This window comes from Scylla paramamosain, chromosome 42, assembly GCF_035594125.1.
Source record: "Scylla paramamosain isolate STU-SP2022 chromosome 42, ASM3559412v1, whole genome shotgun sequence".
Taxonomy (NCBI): Eukaryota; Metazoa; Arthropoda; class Malacostraca; order Decapoda; family Portunidae; genus Scylla; species Scylla paramamosain.
In genome coordinates this window covers 9979039-9996338 of record NC_087192.1, presented here as the reverse complement: position 1 = coordinate 9996338, position 17300 = coordinate 9979039, and the positions used below count along the sequence as shown (strand labels likewise).

Sequence of the window (17300 nt, the reverse complement as noted above, 5' to 3'; positions counted from 1 at the left end):
ATTATTTTTCGAGCAATTGATTTCGAGCAATTTACTGTCGAGCAATTGATTTCGAGCAATTTACCGGATACCTACTGGTATAAACCCAACAAGTCTCGTGAATTTTACTTGGTCGCCTCAACCCTGTATTTTTTGTCGCATCGCCTGCCTGTACACAACCCTGCGTGCTGTGCTGTCGTCACCATCCATTCTGTTTGGATTGCCTCGAGGGAATACCTTATGTAGCTACATCCGCCTCTCTCACTGTCCCGCCCTCCGTAACTCTCACCGTTCATGCAGTTCCTCTTCTTCTTCTTCCACTTACTCTTTCTTAATATATGAGTCAAGGAAACTGATTATGTAATGTATTACTCAGGCATTATGAAGGTCAAGAGAATGAAAGGAATTGCATCAACTGTATAGAAATGTATTTTTTTCCAACACGTCCTTTAAAGGATTAAAAAATAAGTTAAAGGGCTCTTGAAATAGCCGTGTGTCGTACTGAGTCTAGAACTGCTACATATACAGAGCTTGTATCAGTGACTTGTTTACGTATGTAAAAATACTTACATGGTATAATGTCGTCAACATATCAGAAGAAAAAAGTTTGTGATTTAGAAAAGATTATGTGCGGCAGAAAGCGCAGGCCAGTGTCATAAAACAGCTGTTGAATGACGAGACACGTATTTTGAAAATAAACGCGGAATGATGATGATGCTGCTATTAAAATTAGTGAGCAACATGATGCGTGTCGTCACTAAGGGTGTTCATCGTCTCTGTGAATGAAAATCGGAGTGGTGAAAGTCAGGCACGTGAGCCAGGGGCGGGCCTGGTGCATGATACCGAGAGAAAATGGGAGATGAATCATCTGCTGTTTATGCATGATGCTGCTCTTATTGTAAATAGGAGGAAGAAGCCGCGGAAATTCACTCCATTGTGTCGGAGAGTATACAAAGGAAAGCTAAACAACAACAGACCTTTAGGTCCTTGCAAGGGTGTTTACTATGAGAACATAAGAACATAAGAAAATTAGGGAAGCTGCTAGAAGCCATTAAATCTACACGTGGCAGTCCCTGTAATAATTTTTTTTATATATAAATTATATATAAATATATATATATATATATATATATATATATATATATATATATATATATATATATATACTGTGGGATCGGTTACTTCACTTACTATAATTCTTTAATGATTTATCGGTAAGATCAAGGGACCAGTGAAAAGATGTCCTTCGAATCGGATTCGAACCAGTGACCTATGGATGTCTGCTTTTTGTACTAACTACAGACCACCGCTCTACCAACTGAGCTATCGAAAGAATGCAATGACCTGGCCAGAAAAGAGATGCAAACATGTGGTGAAGAAGAAAACTATTTCGTTGGTGTCGCAGGATGGAGAATTAAAATAGAATGCGGAGATAGAATGGTGAAATTCAGGGTTAGGAGCAAAGTGTTTTGGTTTAGGAATGGATAATGAGGAAACAAAGTTTCCTTATGATTTCACAAGTTCTCTTTCTTCATTATATAAATTTATATACCTATCTGTTTATCTGTTTGCCTATCTATCTATCTATTTATCTATCTATCCATCTATCTATCTATCTATCTATATCTATATCTATATCTATATCTATCTATCTATCTATCTATCTATCTATCTATCTATCTATCTATCTATCTATCTATCTATCTATCTATCTATCTATCTATCTATCTATCTATCTATCTATCTATCTATCTATCTATCTATCTATCTATCTATCTATCTATCTATCTATCTATCTATCTATCTATCTATCTATCTATCTATCTATCTATCTATCTATCTATCTATCTATCTATCTATCTATCTATCTATCTATCTATCTATCTATCTATCTATCTATCTATCTATCTATCTATCTATCTATCTATCTATCTATCTATCTATCTATCTATCTATCTATCTATCTATCTATCTATCTATCTATCTATCTATCTATCTATCTATCTATCTATCTATCTATCTATCTATCTATCTATCTATCTATCTATCTATCTATCTATATATATATATATATATATATATATATATATATATATATATATATATATATATATATATATATATATTATTTTAAGTGTGTGTGTGTGTGTGTGTGTGTGTGTGTGTGTGTGTGTGTCATTCACCTGCTGTCGTCGGCTGGTCACCCACCCAGCCGTTCTCCTACGGAAAGGAGCTCAGAGCTCATAGTGACCGATCTTAAGGTAGGACTGAGACCAACCACACACCACACACCGGGACAGCGAGGCCACAACCCCTCGGTTTACATCCCGTACCTAATTGCTGCTAGGTGAACAGAGGTTACACATTAAGAGGCTCACCCATTTCTGTGCGTGTGTGTGTGTGTGTGCGTTTGCGCTCACAATGGTCGTGGAACTAAAGGATAAGTTTTGGTTTATGAACCTTCTGAGAAGCGTGTGTCGGCGATGCGAGCTTTTTCGGCGGTGTTGGATTGGTACATCTTGGGTTTCTATGGCGGTAGAACTTATTAAGGCATCGCCCCTTTCTGACCCCCTTTCTCACCCGTACGGTATATTGTACGCCTTGTGACTTCCCGGCGTCACTATGAGACGTATCTGTGGTGCGACACCTCCTGCTGTGCCGGCCGCTACATACACACCGCAACTCGCGTTGTTTATGATTCAGCTGTTGTTTATGATTCACTCCTTCTTTCTCCTAGCTCTCCTATTCTTACTATAATTTGTAACTAAACTTCTTTTGTAGTATCTATTTTGCTACGTGTTATGATCCTCCTCCTCCTCCTCTGATCCTCATGCTTATTTATTTCTTGTTTACTTTTCCTTGCTCTACTTAAGACCATTTTCCCTGTACAAAACAATGAACCGTTGCTTCACTGCTCCTTTATTTGCATCTAAACTTCTGTTCCTTTCAGTGGTGGTTCCTTTCAGTGCTTCTGCTGCCATCCTACGCACATCTCTCCTGCAGACAACATATACTCCCTCCTCCCTGTCCGTGTCCATTCTTTTTTTCCTTTACCCCCAAACTTCCTTCTTCTCCTCCTCCTTCCGGATGTGGTAGGGAGGGGGAGTAAGGTGCGGTAAAGACAGTCTTTATCTGAGAAGAGTCCCGGGAAGAGTGGATATTGTAGTTATTTAGGGAAAGAATGGGATGGGTGGTGGTGACGGCCGTGGAAGAGGAGGGAGGCGGGAGTTGCGCAAGAGGGGAATGTGATGTGAAAGGTGCGTGTGGAAGGTAAGGAAATAGTGTGAGATGTGGGGATGCGGAACGATTATGAGAGAGAGAGAGAGAGAGAGAGAGAGAGAGAGAGAGAGAGAGAGAGAGAGAGAGAGAGAGAGAGAGAGAGAGAGAGAGAGAAGGAAGAAGTACATAAGTAAGAGAGGAAGGAGAGAAATCGCCTTACCGCTTTGACAACTGCCACTCGGAACCTCTTACTTTTTACTTGCCTCCTTTTTTCCTCATTAACTGGAAGGGAAGATTGTATTCTACAGAATGCGTAACGACTTAAAAAAACAATAACGATGGGAAGTCTAACAAAAAGGAGCGCAGGTCGTCCCAGCAACACACAGGAATTAGCGGCACGACAATAGTGACGACGATAACGGCGGCGACGCGGCAGCTAACCCATGGGTGGCGAGGGTGCGCGGCGCTTCCGGCCTTATAGTACTGCCTACACCTGAAACTGCACCACACAGAAAGTACATAGGAATAGATTACATTCTTCTCCACGGTACAATAACTTTTTAGGACACCAAGAATACAGAAACGCGTCATACACAGGGAATTGATGGTGCACACACTAATCTCTGAGTGTCATGATGTACTGTGCACACACCATTCTGTGCTACAATACATAGTAAACAGAGGAAAGCTTGGATTGGGTTTCTTTTTAGTGTGGTTTTGTCTGTTTTAGGTCGCAAAAGATGGAAAATTACTGACGACGCAAGATCTGCTTTTTTTTTTATTTCATCTGTCAACTTAATTAGTATAAACGCTCGTACCTTTTCCTTCATCCACATCGGTATTATCAGTGCAAATACCACTGAGTACACCATGAGTACAAATACCATCTTTCTTCAGCAATTTTATTATCATCAATGTAAATACCTTTTTTTTTTTTCCAGCTATTCCGCCAACCCATATACCACCTTTTTTCAGTCATTTCAAGATTGTTATTAATACAGGTGATGTCTTTTATCCCTTTCACTATCATTGATAAATAAAAGTATGGTCTGCTTTATTAATTCATTCCAGCATCATTACAGCAAATACCGAGAACTTCACTACTGGGCAAATTAACGTATACGAGAGTCACTATTCAGGTCATTAAGTACAACGACAAAAGCTTTGAAAATACACAAGCGCAGTAATTCCTGTACACAGCCGCGTCATCTCCTGCTTTCCTTCTCGTGTCCAACATTCTCGCAAACTCCAAAAGTGATGCGGTGATTTTCTTTTCTCACATTTTTCCAGTCTTTTTTATCCTCCCCCCCTTCTTTTTTTACGTTTGCGGTCTGTTATATTTTCACGTTCGCGCAAATGCAGCTATTTCTCGTCTACCTTTTGGTGTTGCGTGGCATTTGTGGAGTCAGTGGTTTGCTCCTCCGTGTTATTTGAGGAATTCAAAGTTTGACATCAGCTTTGCCATTTGCTTTCGGAAAACAGTAATGCTTGCGTACTGCGCCAAGACTATAGGTGAGTGTGATTGAGGGTGAAACAAGACCATCTATAAATTACAAAATGCGTGACTTGCAAGGGAAAGAAAATACGGAAGAGAGGAGAATCAAGGTATGGTTCTTAAGAATGGAGGAATAAGAGGCGATGGAAAGGCGGAAAAAGAAGAGAGATTAAATAAATAAGTGATTAAAGAAGTCAATGGCTGACTGCCTTATTTTAAGGCCCCGTAGTAATTAATCAATCGAATAAATCAGTCAGTCACTCAATCAATAAATAAGTCAATTAATCCCTCTCACTCTTTCCTCTCTCCCACTGATTTCCTTCATTGTCATGAACTATAACCTTTTCTCCTTATTCTTTTCTTCCAAAGTCTATAACAAGACGGAACAATGAGAGAGAGAGAGAGAGAGAGAGAGAGAGAGAGAGAGAGAGAGAGAGAGAGAGAGAGAGAGAGAGAGAGAGAGAGAGAGAGATGGAAAAGGCAGGAGAGGAGAAGTGAGCCAAAGTGAAGTGTCATGGCCGCACCACACCAATAGTAATTGTCCCCTTAGGGAAAAAATGTTCTCGGAAACCTCCCACGTTTTCCGAGAACGTAAGAAAAACATGACATCGTTACATTTTTGCTTCGCCCGCTCAGGAATCACAGAAGTCACGAAGAAAGACAGCCATCAAAGAAGCATCTGTTTCAACTTCATCTAATTCTATAAAACCTGGAATTATCTGACTTTATCTTCCATTAATTTTGTATTTATTGTATCAAATGCCGTGTTTGTTTTCTGTTTATCTCTTTTTTTTATTCATTTTTTTTTATAGTATGTAAATTCCTGCTGCGTTACATTATATGGGTAGAGTTTTATCTCTTAGTTAGTAATTTGCGTGTCTTATTTTTCATGGTGATTGTGTCCCTCCTGGTTTACTTCCCCATTACTCCTTGTTTGTGATCTATTGTGTTCTCTTCCTTTTTCTTTTATCTGATGCCTTTTATCTTTATGTTAAGTTACTCTTTTGGTTAATAAGGCGTCGTGTTCTACTATTTAATTTCTTTTTTCCTGCTGTTTTGCTTTACATCAAATTTCTTTTTAATAACAGATACATATTTTGTTGTTGTTGTTGTCGTCGTCGTCGTCGTCGTCGTCGTCGTCGTTGTTGTTGTTGTTGTTGTTGTTGTTGTTGTTGTTGTTGTTGTTGTTGATGGTAATGTTGCTGTTGTTGTTGTTATTCATTACAATGCGGGCGTGTCACCTAAGAAATGGACAAGACACTAACTGACAAGACAACAGACAAAACTAAGACAAAGGCCAAGCTGTCTGCATGATACAGCTCACTCCTCACTCCTCACTCCTCCCACTGTCCCCGTCAGAGTTATGATAGCGCCCCCTGGTATCGTGCTTGCGGTGGAAGGAAAATTAGGTGTTTGTGGCGGCAGTAAAATTTGAGTCTAAGATTAAGGTAAGTGTAAATGCACCAAAAGAAAAAAAAAAAAAAAAAAAAAAAAAAAAAAGAGAAAATGATAATGTGTGTGTGTGTGTGTGTGTGTGTGTGTGTGTGTGTGTGTGTGTATGTGTGTGTGTGTAACGAAGTGTATCAAATCATGCTTTACTTCTTACTGATGGTCTTCACTTTGCTTTATGTTCTTCCAGATGTCAACTACCACCGCTGAAACATTACTGACTTTCATTCCTCCTTGACTACGCTTTAATTTGTCTTCTTCCTTTCCCCTTCCCTCTCCTCAAGTTCCCTCAAACAATTATCAACGTTCATTCCTCTCCTTTACTTCCCTCTGCTTTCCAATTCTTTTTCTTTCTCTTCTCGATCACCAAGATCTTTATCATTTCGCGTTCTTATCCTTTATTTTTCTCTTAACCTCTCATCCCTCAGTCTTTCCTTCTCCCTACCTTTCTTTACCCACTTATGCTACTTCTACCCTCATCACTCTCCCACCTAAAGTCCCTCCTTCCTTTCCTTTCCTTCCTTCCCTCTCGCACTCTGACCATATTCTTAAACACTTTTGAGCCACACCTCCGCTACATTCAAAAGCCACTATTTGCAGATACATGGATTTTTAATGGTGTTTTTTATAGTTTTAGTGACATTAACAAGATTTATACATTGCTAACAGGAGAAACACTCTTGCGAACCTGGCTAATTATCTCTGTGGTCTTTAAAGTAGTCGTGGTGAGAGAGCAAAGCGTTTCAGAATAAGGAGCTCTGTCTCACTTTCCCCCTTCCTGCCTCCTTTACTCCCCCCACAAACCACCAGGTTGAGGCTCAATGGAAATCTAATAGTGACCCCGATGTAGACTTACTATTCAGAGACAACAAAAAACGCCCCTCCACCTCGCTGTTTAGTGAAAAGATCTTTTTTTTCCGCCTCCTTTTTACCGCTGCCTTTTTTTGTCGCGTTAAGTACGTTGTGTGTGTCGCTCTGCTCCTTACGTGTGTCCTCGGGGTTATCAGCGCGCCGTGCTTCGTGTTCTGTGGTGGATGACGCGTTACCAGGTGTTCGTTATTTGTTACCTAGTGTGTGTGTGTGTGTGTGTGTGTGTGTGTGAGAGAGAGAGAGAGAGAGAGAGAGAGAGAGAGAGAGAGAGAGAGAGAGAGAGAGATTTTTTTACTACTATTACTACTACTACTTCTACTACTACTACTACTAATGTACTACTGTAGATCATTATCAGTGTATCAGTAAGTAGAGCAGACATGTGAGAGAAAACATGCTGTCATTTGAGCAGGATGGAGAAAGGAGTTTTAGTTTATACAGGTTTCTTGGTTATTAGTAAGGCTTGAGATGGAAGGTGCAAGGACGCAGATAATCTATATTTTTTTTCATATTTTTTGTTAATGATGTTATGGTGGGGATGGGCTTTGTTTGCATCTATTCTTGTACAGTCGTATAGGACGTATTCTTAAACACAAGGCTCTCATGAAGACTATTTGCAAAAGCTACATACATTTTTAGTCGGTTTTCCTATGCGTGTTTCCTTTCAGCGATAATGCAGAATGAGGGAATGGTCTTTCTTGTCTCTGTCCTTGTGTATGATTAGGTCAGTATTCTTAAATAAGGTCTGCATTCTTAAACTCAACGCTCTCATGAGGACTATCTTCAAAAGGAAACATACATGATCAGTGCGTGCTTCCTTTCAGTGATAAAGCAGGACCCTCGTTAAACTATCCCATCAATCATGAAAACACTCTTGAAAGCCACAACAACTTCCTTTAAAGCTTGTTAGAAGTTATCACGCTAAGACGCCCACATATTTGAGAATATGAAACTTGTGTTGTCTTACTGCAGGACACAGGGGAAGGGCGTCTGCAAGAGGTAATGATATGAATTGTATTTAGGTTTGTTGCAATATCGATAGAAGGAATTGGTAATGGGAGAGGCACTGACGTGTGAGTGTGTATAGGGGCATCCTTATTTTCAATCGCCTTCGAACCAGATGTGACCTGCTAGATATTTCATAATGTACAGTCGATTCCTTAACGAAATTGGAAACCACCAGTGTTTATGTATTTCGGTGTAACAGAGATCTGTTCCTAGAGAATATGGACAGCAGACGTGTGATGGAATCTTGACACTAAAATTTGTAAGCTGTAGAATGTAATGTGTGAGCTAATTATTATTGTATCGCTTGCCGTGGTCAATAAACTATCCATAAAATGTGTGTGTGTGTGTGTGTGTGTGTGTGTGTGTGTGTGTGTGTGTGTGTGTGTGTGTGTGTGTGTGTGTGTGTGTGTGTGTGTGTGTGTGTGTGTGTGTGTGTGTGTGTGTGTGTGTGTGTGTGTGTGTGTGTTGTGCTGGTCATTCAGGTTGTGCACCGCGGCCTCAGTTTCAAGGAGACACTCAGGTGCTGACGGACGTAAGTGTGTTTACTACAATAGATAATGACGGCAACAGGTGTGTGTGTGTGTGTGTGTGTGTGTGTGTGTGTGTGTGCACTTCCTGTGGCGGCAGCTGTAAATGGATAGAAAGAGGAAGTGAGAGAGAGAGAGAGAGAGAGAGAGAGAGAGAGAGAGAGAGAGAGAGAGAGAGAGAGAGAGAGAGAGAGAGAGAGAGAGAGAGAGAGAAGGAATGGAGGATGGAGGGTAGAAGCGCCTAAGGGATCCATTTATCTCCTCAAGTTCCGGTCACATGGAAGTGGCCGCCCTCCTTCCCTTCCCTTCTCTCCCCCCCTCCTGCCTCCCCCTTTCCTTCCCTGTTCCTCTTCCATGCTGTCTCTCTCATGTCTACTATGTCATTCCCTCCTTCCTACCTATCGTTCCTCCACCTTCACTTCCCTCCTTCCTTCCATCCCTTCTCTCCTCTCCTTCCTTTCCTTCATAACCCACATCAATGTATTTTTCATGCAGGTGTTTTGCGTCATTTGAGAGAGAGAGAGAGAGAGAGAGAGAGAGAGAGAGAGAGAGAGAGAGAGAGAGAGAGAGAGAGAGAGAGAGAGAGAGAGAGAGAGAGATTTACTCAACCTTATTCTATTGTTATAAAGATGTCATGTAAGAGAAGGTGGAGAAAGAGGAAGTGTTACCCGAATAAGGAACAGCGCTCTCTCTCTCTCTCTCTCTCTCTCTCTCTCTCTCTCTCTCTCTCTCTCTCTCTCTCTCTCTCTCTCTCTCTCTCTCTCTCTCTCTCTCTCTCCCCATTCATGTGTGTCTTTGTAACGGGAGGTGGAGGGAAGGGGAAAAGGGAGAGAGGAAGGAGGAGGAGGAGGATATATGGCAAAGATGGGGGTCAAAGTTCTGTAAAATGGTCAGTGGGGGTGGAGGAGGAAGAGAAGGAGGAGGAGGAGAAGGAAGAAAAGGAACAAGGGGATATAAAAAAAAAAAAAAAATATATATATATATATATATATATATATATATATATATATATATATATATATATATATATATATATATATATATATATATATATATATATATATATATATATATATATATATATATATATATATATATATATATATATATATTTTAGCAAGCGGTAGGGTACATGAATTTGTCAAAAGGTCAAGGAAGTGCACATGAAGGAAGGATGTACATAGAATCCTTGGAATGAACTTGGAAAAGGTTGAAGAACACAGATATAAACGAAGAGAGGAAGGTGAAAGGATGAGATACGTAGAATAGTAGAGGAAAAGGAATTGAAAGGTGATATAAATAAAGGAAGGGAAATAGTGATACGGAAGTATTAAGGGTAAAGAGGAAGAGGAAGAGAATAAAAATTGAAGGAAAGGAATAGGGAGGGAAAAATAAAATTAAGAGTATGAATATATATTATGAAATAAAACGAGGAATAAGAATATTTTATGTAAAACAGAGAAAAAGAAACAGAAGAGGAATGGAAATATGAATTTATAGAGGAAGACAAAGAAGATGTGGAATCAGATAAAAAATACAGGAAGAGAAACACGAAAGTATGAAACAAAAAGAGGAGGAAACTTTATATAACTTTAAATGGAAAAGGAGATACGGTAAGATGAAAGATGAAGAGGCGTATACATCTATAACGAAAAAAAAAAAGAGGACTAGGAAGAGTAGAAGGAGAAGAAGGAGGAGGAGGAGGAGGAGGAGGAGGAGGAGGAGGAGGAGGAGGAGGAGGACTTATATATAGTAGTGGGAAATGGGAGTCACGTGGGCCATATGGTGTACACGCAATGGTAGTAGTGGTGGTGATGCTATCTAGGTGACACTAATTATTACGTATACCCGTGTCTGGATTCACGTATGGGGAATTAAACTAGCCGATTTTCTTTTGCCTCACTGAATTAAGAACATTTTCATCCATATTTGTCTAATCTTTTAAAGCTCCCTAATGGCTTGTCACTAACAACCTGATTACTGAGTCTATTCCATTCATTCACCACTCTGTCTGAGTACCAGTACCTTCCTATCCTTTTTAAAATTAATCTTATAAAGCTTGAACTCATCATTTTTTTTTTCATCCTAATTACTAATCCTGAGATCACGCTTATATCACTCAAAAACTTCTATTAGATTCCATCTTAACCTGAGCCTCTCTTTAAGATAATGATGTTATTTGTCCAGAAATATTCAGCTTTCATTCTTAAGTATAAGTTGATGTTAAAAATTACAGTGCTTTTATCTATGTACATTTGATAAGAGAATTTAGAGACAGAGTGACTCAACTTTATATCACCAGTATTTTCAAATTGATTAAAGGTTACTGGGATATATCACAAGGTAATTATTTCGTCACCAGCACCGGATTGTATTGTCCTCACCCCGTCACCAGCACCGGATTGTATTGTCCTCACCCCGTCACCAGCACCGGATTGGCCATCACGGTGACTTGTGACACACACGCACACACACACACACACACACACACACACACACACACACACAGAGAGAGAGAGAGAGAGAGAGAGAGAGAGAGAGAGAGAGAGAGAGAGAGAGAGAGAGAGAGAGAGAGAGCTGAGATTGTGGCGTAGCTATAGATAGTGGTGATAGTGATGGCGGTTGCGGTGAGGGTGCGTGGGAGGGAAGAGAAAGTATATGGAAGAGAAGGGACGCTGGGGGCTTGAGGGGAGCGGCGTAGAGAAACAGAAAAAAAAAAAAAAATCTGAAGAAGTGGCCTAAAGTTTCACCGTAATTTCTCCGTCTGTCTCTCTCTTTTTTCCTACATAAGTTGGAGCACGTACTGGGGCGTGATTTATGTGACAACCCCAGCGTCACGAGCCCTTCCGTTGCGTCTTCAAGTGGCCGCGTCACTTTTCTCTCCCCCCTTTAACTAACCCCTTCTTCTTACCACATCTTGCTCACTCCTCTACCTATCCTACGTTTTTGTTTGAGCCAATTAAGCGTACCTGGTGCAGGGTTGTCGTAAAAACACCCCTTTGCTCCCTCTTAATTCACTCTTCTACATGCCTTGCTCGTACCTTTCGTTTTGTGCCTTTTAAACGGGCGTACATAAAAGGTGCAGGGTTTTCATAATGGTAATGGTAAGTTATGGTGCTTAAGTTAAAGTTGCCTGTTTCGTTGATTAATTATTTCAGAGGAGTTTTGTCTTTACATAAGAATAACACAAATGCACTTAAAGGAATGTAATAAACATGCAATGTAGACATGTCAATATACACGAGTTTTCACACCATGTCCTGTATTTTGAATATATTTGTGCTACTATCAGGACTAATTAAAAAAAAAAAAACATATTGATGATTGGAATTGGCTCTTATGGATGTTTTTCTTATTAATGGTACAGGATTCTTCTTAAACTTTTACCAGAAGCATGAAAACACTTTAAAAATTTCCGTACCTTTTTTAAACTATTAGCAGAAACATGAAAAAAAATCTTGAAAATCCTGGTATTTTATTTTTACTTGCCAAAAGCATGAAATCACATTAAAATTCCCGTACCTTTTTTAAACTATTAGCAGAAACATGAAAAAAACTCTTGAAAACACTCTTAAAAATCCCGGTATCCTTTCTAAAACTCTTACCAGAAGTATAAAAACACTCTTGAAAACTTGAAAATTCCAGTAAGTTCGAGTGGTCTAGGTAGGGCGTGGAAATGTTTAAGTTTACAGTTCTATGGCAGGTGTTCCTGGAGCTACCTGTGTGTGGCAACCTTCCCTACACCTATCATTACCCTCTCACCCTCGCACACTCACCCTATATATACACTTCCACCTTCTGGCTATGGGCTATCACCACTTATATACTTCCTGCTTCCTTCGTTGCTTCCTTTGTTCCATAATCCTTTCAAACATCTTTTCTACCTCACCCACCCTTCCCTATACACCTATCATTATCCTCTCACCTTCACACACTCATTCTACTGTATATAAACATCTGCCTTCCGTATGTAAACTATCGCCGCCTATATACATCGTCTTTCCTTCCTTCCTTTCCTCCATAGCCCCTTTCAAGCCCCTTCCCTCTCTCCTACCACCCACCCTCCCTCAGCACAGCTATTATCAACTTCCGGCCCTCACACATTCTCATATACCAGTTCGTTTCATCCTTCCGTCTCTGAATGAGCTATCGCCACATGACTACTTCCCACTCTTCCTTCCTCCCATACAGTCAGCACTCTCTCACTCCCTGTCTCCCTCAGGCTTCTCTACCATTATCATTGCATATCACTTGGCTACCTATCCTCTTCCCACTACCACCACCACCACGATTGATCATCAACCATCCTCGCTTCCCTCTCTTGCAAGTCTCGCCTCCCTCACCACCCTCACCATTACACCATCACATTCCTAAGCCATTACCACTTCTACCATTCTCAGACACATATCCATTACCATCCCGGCCCTGGCACTCGCTGCACGGGATAAAGAAGGAAAGAAGGTGGGGGGGGAATGACCAGAAAATTATGTAGAAGAAAGGAAAAAAGAATGGTTAGTTTGACATCTCCATTATTATGTAGTTGTACTGTAGTAATTTTTTATCGCTTTATCGTATTTTGCTGTTGAAATCCGCTTATTACTATCAATATCAGGTTGTTGTTTTTTTCTCTCCCTCTACATGTGGTGATTTCGCCGCTAGCCTTCACTCCTGTAAGCCACAAGAATGATAAAGCGCGTATAAGGAGCACAGTTGTACGTTGAGGAAAATGTATTAGAATCGCAGGGTTGCTTTAGTGTTCCTTTGCTGTCATTTCGACGTCGCCGCTTCTGCTTCTGCCACTGTCAGATCTCGGCTTTCTCTCACACGCCTTTACTGTGTACCGATACCTGTGCATTTGTTGTTGTTGTTGTTGTTGTCCTCCTCCTCTTTTTTTCTTTCTCCTTTTCTTCTTCTCCTCCTCCTCTTCCTCCTCCTCCTCCTCCTCCTCCTCCTCCTTCTCCACCACCACCACCATCATCATTAGCAGCAGCATGACGAAGACTCCCAGCCAGCAAAACCTCTTCATATACTCCCAAATCCTCACTCCTCTCCAGTACATTCACTGTCCGCACACTCCTCTCCCCAACACACGCCACAGCACAGCGAGCTCCTCACATCTCACCACGCACCACCCATCCACCACATTCCCTCTCACCGCCCTCCACCACCACAATCATCCAGTCAACACAGATCTTGACAATGCACAGTTTTCCACCTAGTTTTACATAGACTGGTAGATACATTGATAACTAGACTGGTATATATGATGAGCTCAATGCAGAAAGGGACAAAATTTGTGTAAAATGCATTCAAACTTTGTGAAACTTCAAACGACTATACCTTAACAAGTTTTCAAATAGTGCAACTTTCGACCTTATGAACACTGTGATAGGGGCAGCTTATCCACTCCTGCTAAAAATTACGTAGTTGTGGATAATTTTTATGAAGAAAGCACTTCCGGTGTGGATGGATATTTTGCCTTTTTCTGCATTGACCTATTCATATAGATGGATAGAGAGTAAGATAGATGGACAAGTCGACAAGTAGAGAGATTGATTTATGGATGGGTAGATAGATAAAGAGAAAGATGGATAGATGGACAAGTAGATAGATGGATAGAAGGAACAGTAGAATAATAAATGGATAAATATCTAGTTTTTGTTGACTCCTATTGTCTTTAAGTAATATGAGCTGCTTTTTTTTTTTTTTTTATCTCAGTATTTTTTTTTTTTTTCAGCCAATCTCCTTGATGCATAAAAAATACACTGTCCTTCCACACAAATAATACCACAGTATACATATAACCTTGAATTAACAAGTACGAAATTAACAAAACTGCAGTCCGTCAAAATTCTTTTATTTCAGATATAGCGAACTGGTAAGTGTACGTGAACCTCAACTCGTTGACATAAACACAACATGAAACCTTGAATCCACGATAAAATAAACGTATTTCCTTCCGCATCTCGTAGCCAGAACACTCTTACTCACAGAACTCACCACCAACACTGCACATCACTAACACTTCTACATTATCACTCATACTCACATCCTGCATTCACACTCATGCACCACCACCACCATCTACTCACCTCCCCAAAAATAGCCCTGCAAACCACAAATTTTCACGCTCTTTGCATTTTACACAGATTCGCCCGTGGAACCAAACAATTTCCTCCTTACCTCCCTCACCTGCAGCTCCAGTCGTGGCGGCGATAATAGTAATCCTTAGAGGAGTCAGCGCAAGGAAGGTGGAAATATCATAGAATTCTGTTCCGCCAAGTATCAGTCCCCATGATGAAGACTTTTTCCTTCCTATGGGTGAATATGTTGTTCTGTTGAGAATGAAGGACGAATGATCGGTTCTTTCTCATCTTACCAAGTGTTTGTTAATGTTTTTGGTAACTTTTACTCCGCATTCATTATTTGTGGCATTTCATTTTGTATTATTATTATTATTATTATTATTATTATTATTATTATTATTATCATTATTATTATTGTTGTTGTTGTTGTTGTTGTTGTTATTATTATTATTGTCGTTGTTACTGTTGTTGTTGTTGTTGTTGTTGTTGTTGTTGTTGTTGTTGCTTTTATAATCATTATTATTGTTGTTGTTGCTGTTATTGTTATTATTATTATTATTATTATTATTATTATTATTATTATTATTATTATTATTATTATTATTATTATCATTACTACTACTACTACTGCTACTACTACTACTACTACTACTACTACTACTACTACTACTACTACTACTACTACTACTACTATTATTATTATTATCATTATTATTATTATTATTATTATTATTATTATTATTATTATTATTATTATTATTATTATTATTGTGATATTTTAAGCTTTTTATTTTTTACCGTTTAACGTATTTATAGCATATGATTACTGACCAGTATTTCTTTCAAATTTTATATTTCAACTTTTAATTATAGGTTTTATCATGTTAATATTAATATTTTTACTTCGCGTATGTTATTTTGACGTAACTGTAGAAAATACCTCTACTAAAGCTGTAATAACCACTACCCTGTGGGAATTAGGTGAATTTGAATTTGAATTTGTGTTTGTGGCGAGTGACGGATGCACAGCGTGAGTTAGTGTATTTTTTTAGCGGGAACCACGAACACACAGTGCGTGAACTGAGAGCAGAAGAGGCGAAAGAAGATGAGAGGAGATGAGTCTGCGCATCGTGGTGGGAAGTGACGCCTCGTGTGAAAAATCGAGGCCCGGGTGACGAGGGTGTCTAGCGCTTCGGTGCTGCTCGACGTGCTGCCATCAAACGCCGCGACCAAGCTAATTGTCTAACTGTGAGCCGTGTGTGTGTGTGTGTGTGTGTGTGTGTGTGTGTGTGGGTGGGTGGGTGGGTGTGTTGGTGTGGAAATGCAGTTCTTTCCCCATTCCTCTCTGTGCCTCTACCTAAATGCTATGCACAACGCATTACCACACTAACAGGCATTCACATCCTTCCCTGCAAACAATGGTACCCGCAGATTATGCTTTCCTTTCTCTTTATTTCTTACGCGGTGGTTAATTTTCTTCTAATACTGTTGTTATCCTGGTGAAGTCAAATACTATAATAAAAAGGTAAAATTATGCTGCTGTTTGGAATCCCATGTGAAAGAGATTGTTCACCAGGAATAAATTCTACTGATAAATCTGTTCCGGTACATAGTCCGGGATTAATGTTCGTACCGACTCCATAAGTTTTATTCTTTTTTTTTTTCAGCTCTCCCCACTTTCATTTCTTTCCATACCTTCCTCTTTCTTCACATAGTTTCTTTTCCTTGACTTTTTATATTTCATTAAATGCTTTCTTCCTTCCTTGCCCACTTGTTATAACTTCCCCGTGTGGGTTGTGGTGAGTTTGCGCGAGTGTCCGCCGTGAAATAACACCTTGTCACTGCTTTTGTTGTGCGAGGTGCTAAGCGGCGGTGAAGACTGGAGTGAATGAGGCGGTGATGACTGCAGGACAGGAAAGGACTGTTTGTTGGTGACGGTGCTCGTAAAAGCCTTGCTGATTATATTCTTCCACTGCACCTCTTCTCTTCCTTTCATTTCTCTTCTTTCTCTTCCCTTCCTGTATTCTCCCCTTTCCTCCTCCCATTCCCCCACCCATTTTTCTCGTAATTTCCTCTCTTCCAGTTTCTATATCTTACTTCTTTATTCCATACCTCCTTCTTCACTACTTCTTTCTCTTCATCCTCTATTCTTTTCTCTTTTTCATACCTCCCTCTTCAATTCCTTTTTTTTTCTTTTCTCTCCATCCACGATGCCTCTCTCCCGTCCCCTCTCAACCACTGTCTCCATTGCTTTCTCCTGTCTCTTATCGTTCATTACCTCTCTCTCTCTCTCTCTCTCTCTCTCTCTCTCTCTCTCTCTCTCTCTCTCTCTCTCTCTCTCTCTCTCTCTGCTACCATATCTACCCCTCTCTTGCTCCTTCCTTCCTCTAAAATCTTCCTTTCTTCTCTCCCTCCGTCAATCTCTCCTTCCCTTTAGTTCAGGTGCTTTTGAGTCATTGTTCCTGCTGTTACTGTGTTTGCATGCCTGTGTGTGTGTAATTAGTATATAAATCAGTGTTATGAGATGTTTATTCCCCAAACGATGACTGTATAACAGTTCACGTCTATCTACTTAACTAACTAACATGCCTGTGTGAGTGTGCGGTTCCTGGGCTGCGTTCCTCGGTTGTGCTCGTACGTACGCGTGATCTTGATTTGAGCGGCGCG

The 17300-nt window shown here is 40.0% G+C and overlaps 1 non-coding gene across 1 annotated transcript; it reads right to left on the bottom strand.

The window, feature by feature from the left end:
- Positions 1-1221: 1221 nt before the first annotated feature.
- Trnay-gua (transfer RNA tyrosine (anticodon GUA)) lies at positions 1222-1312 on the bottom strand. Its single transcript is given in 2 exon segments — positions 1222-1257; positions 1276-1312. It is a non-coding gene; the product is annotated as a tRNA-Tyr (tRNA).
- Between the last annotated feature and the right edge of the window lie 15988 nt (positions 1313-17300).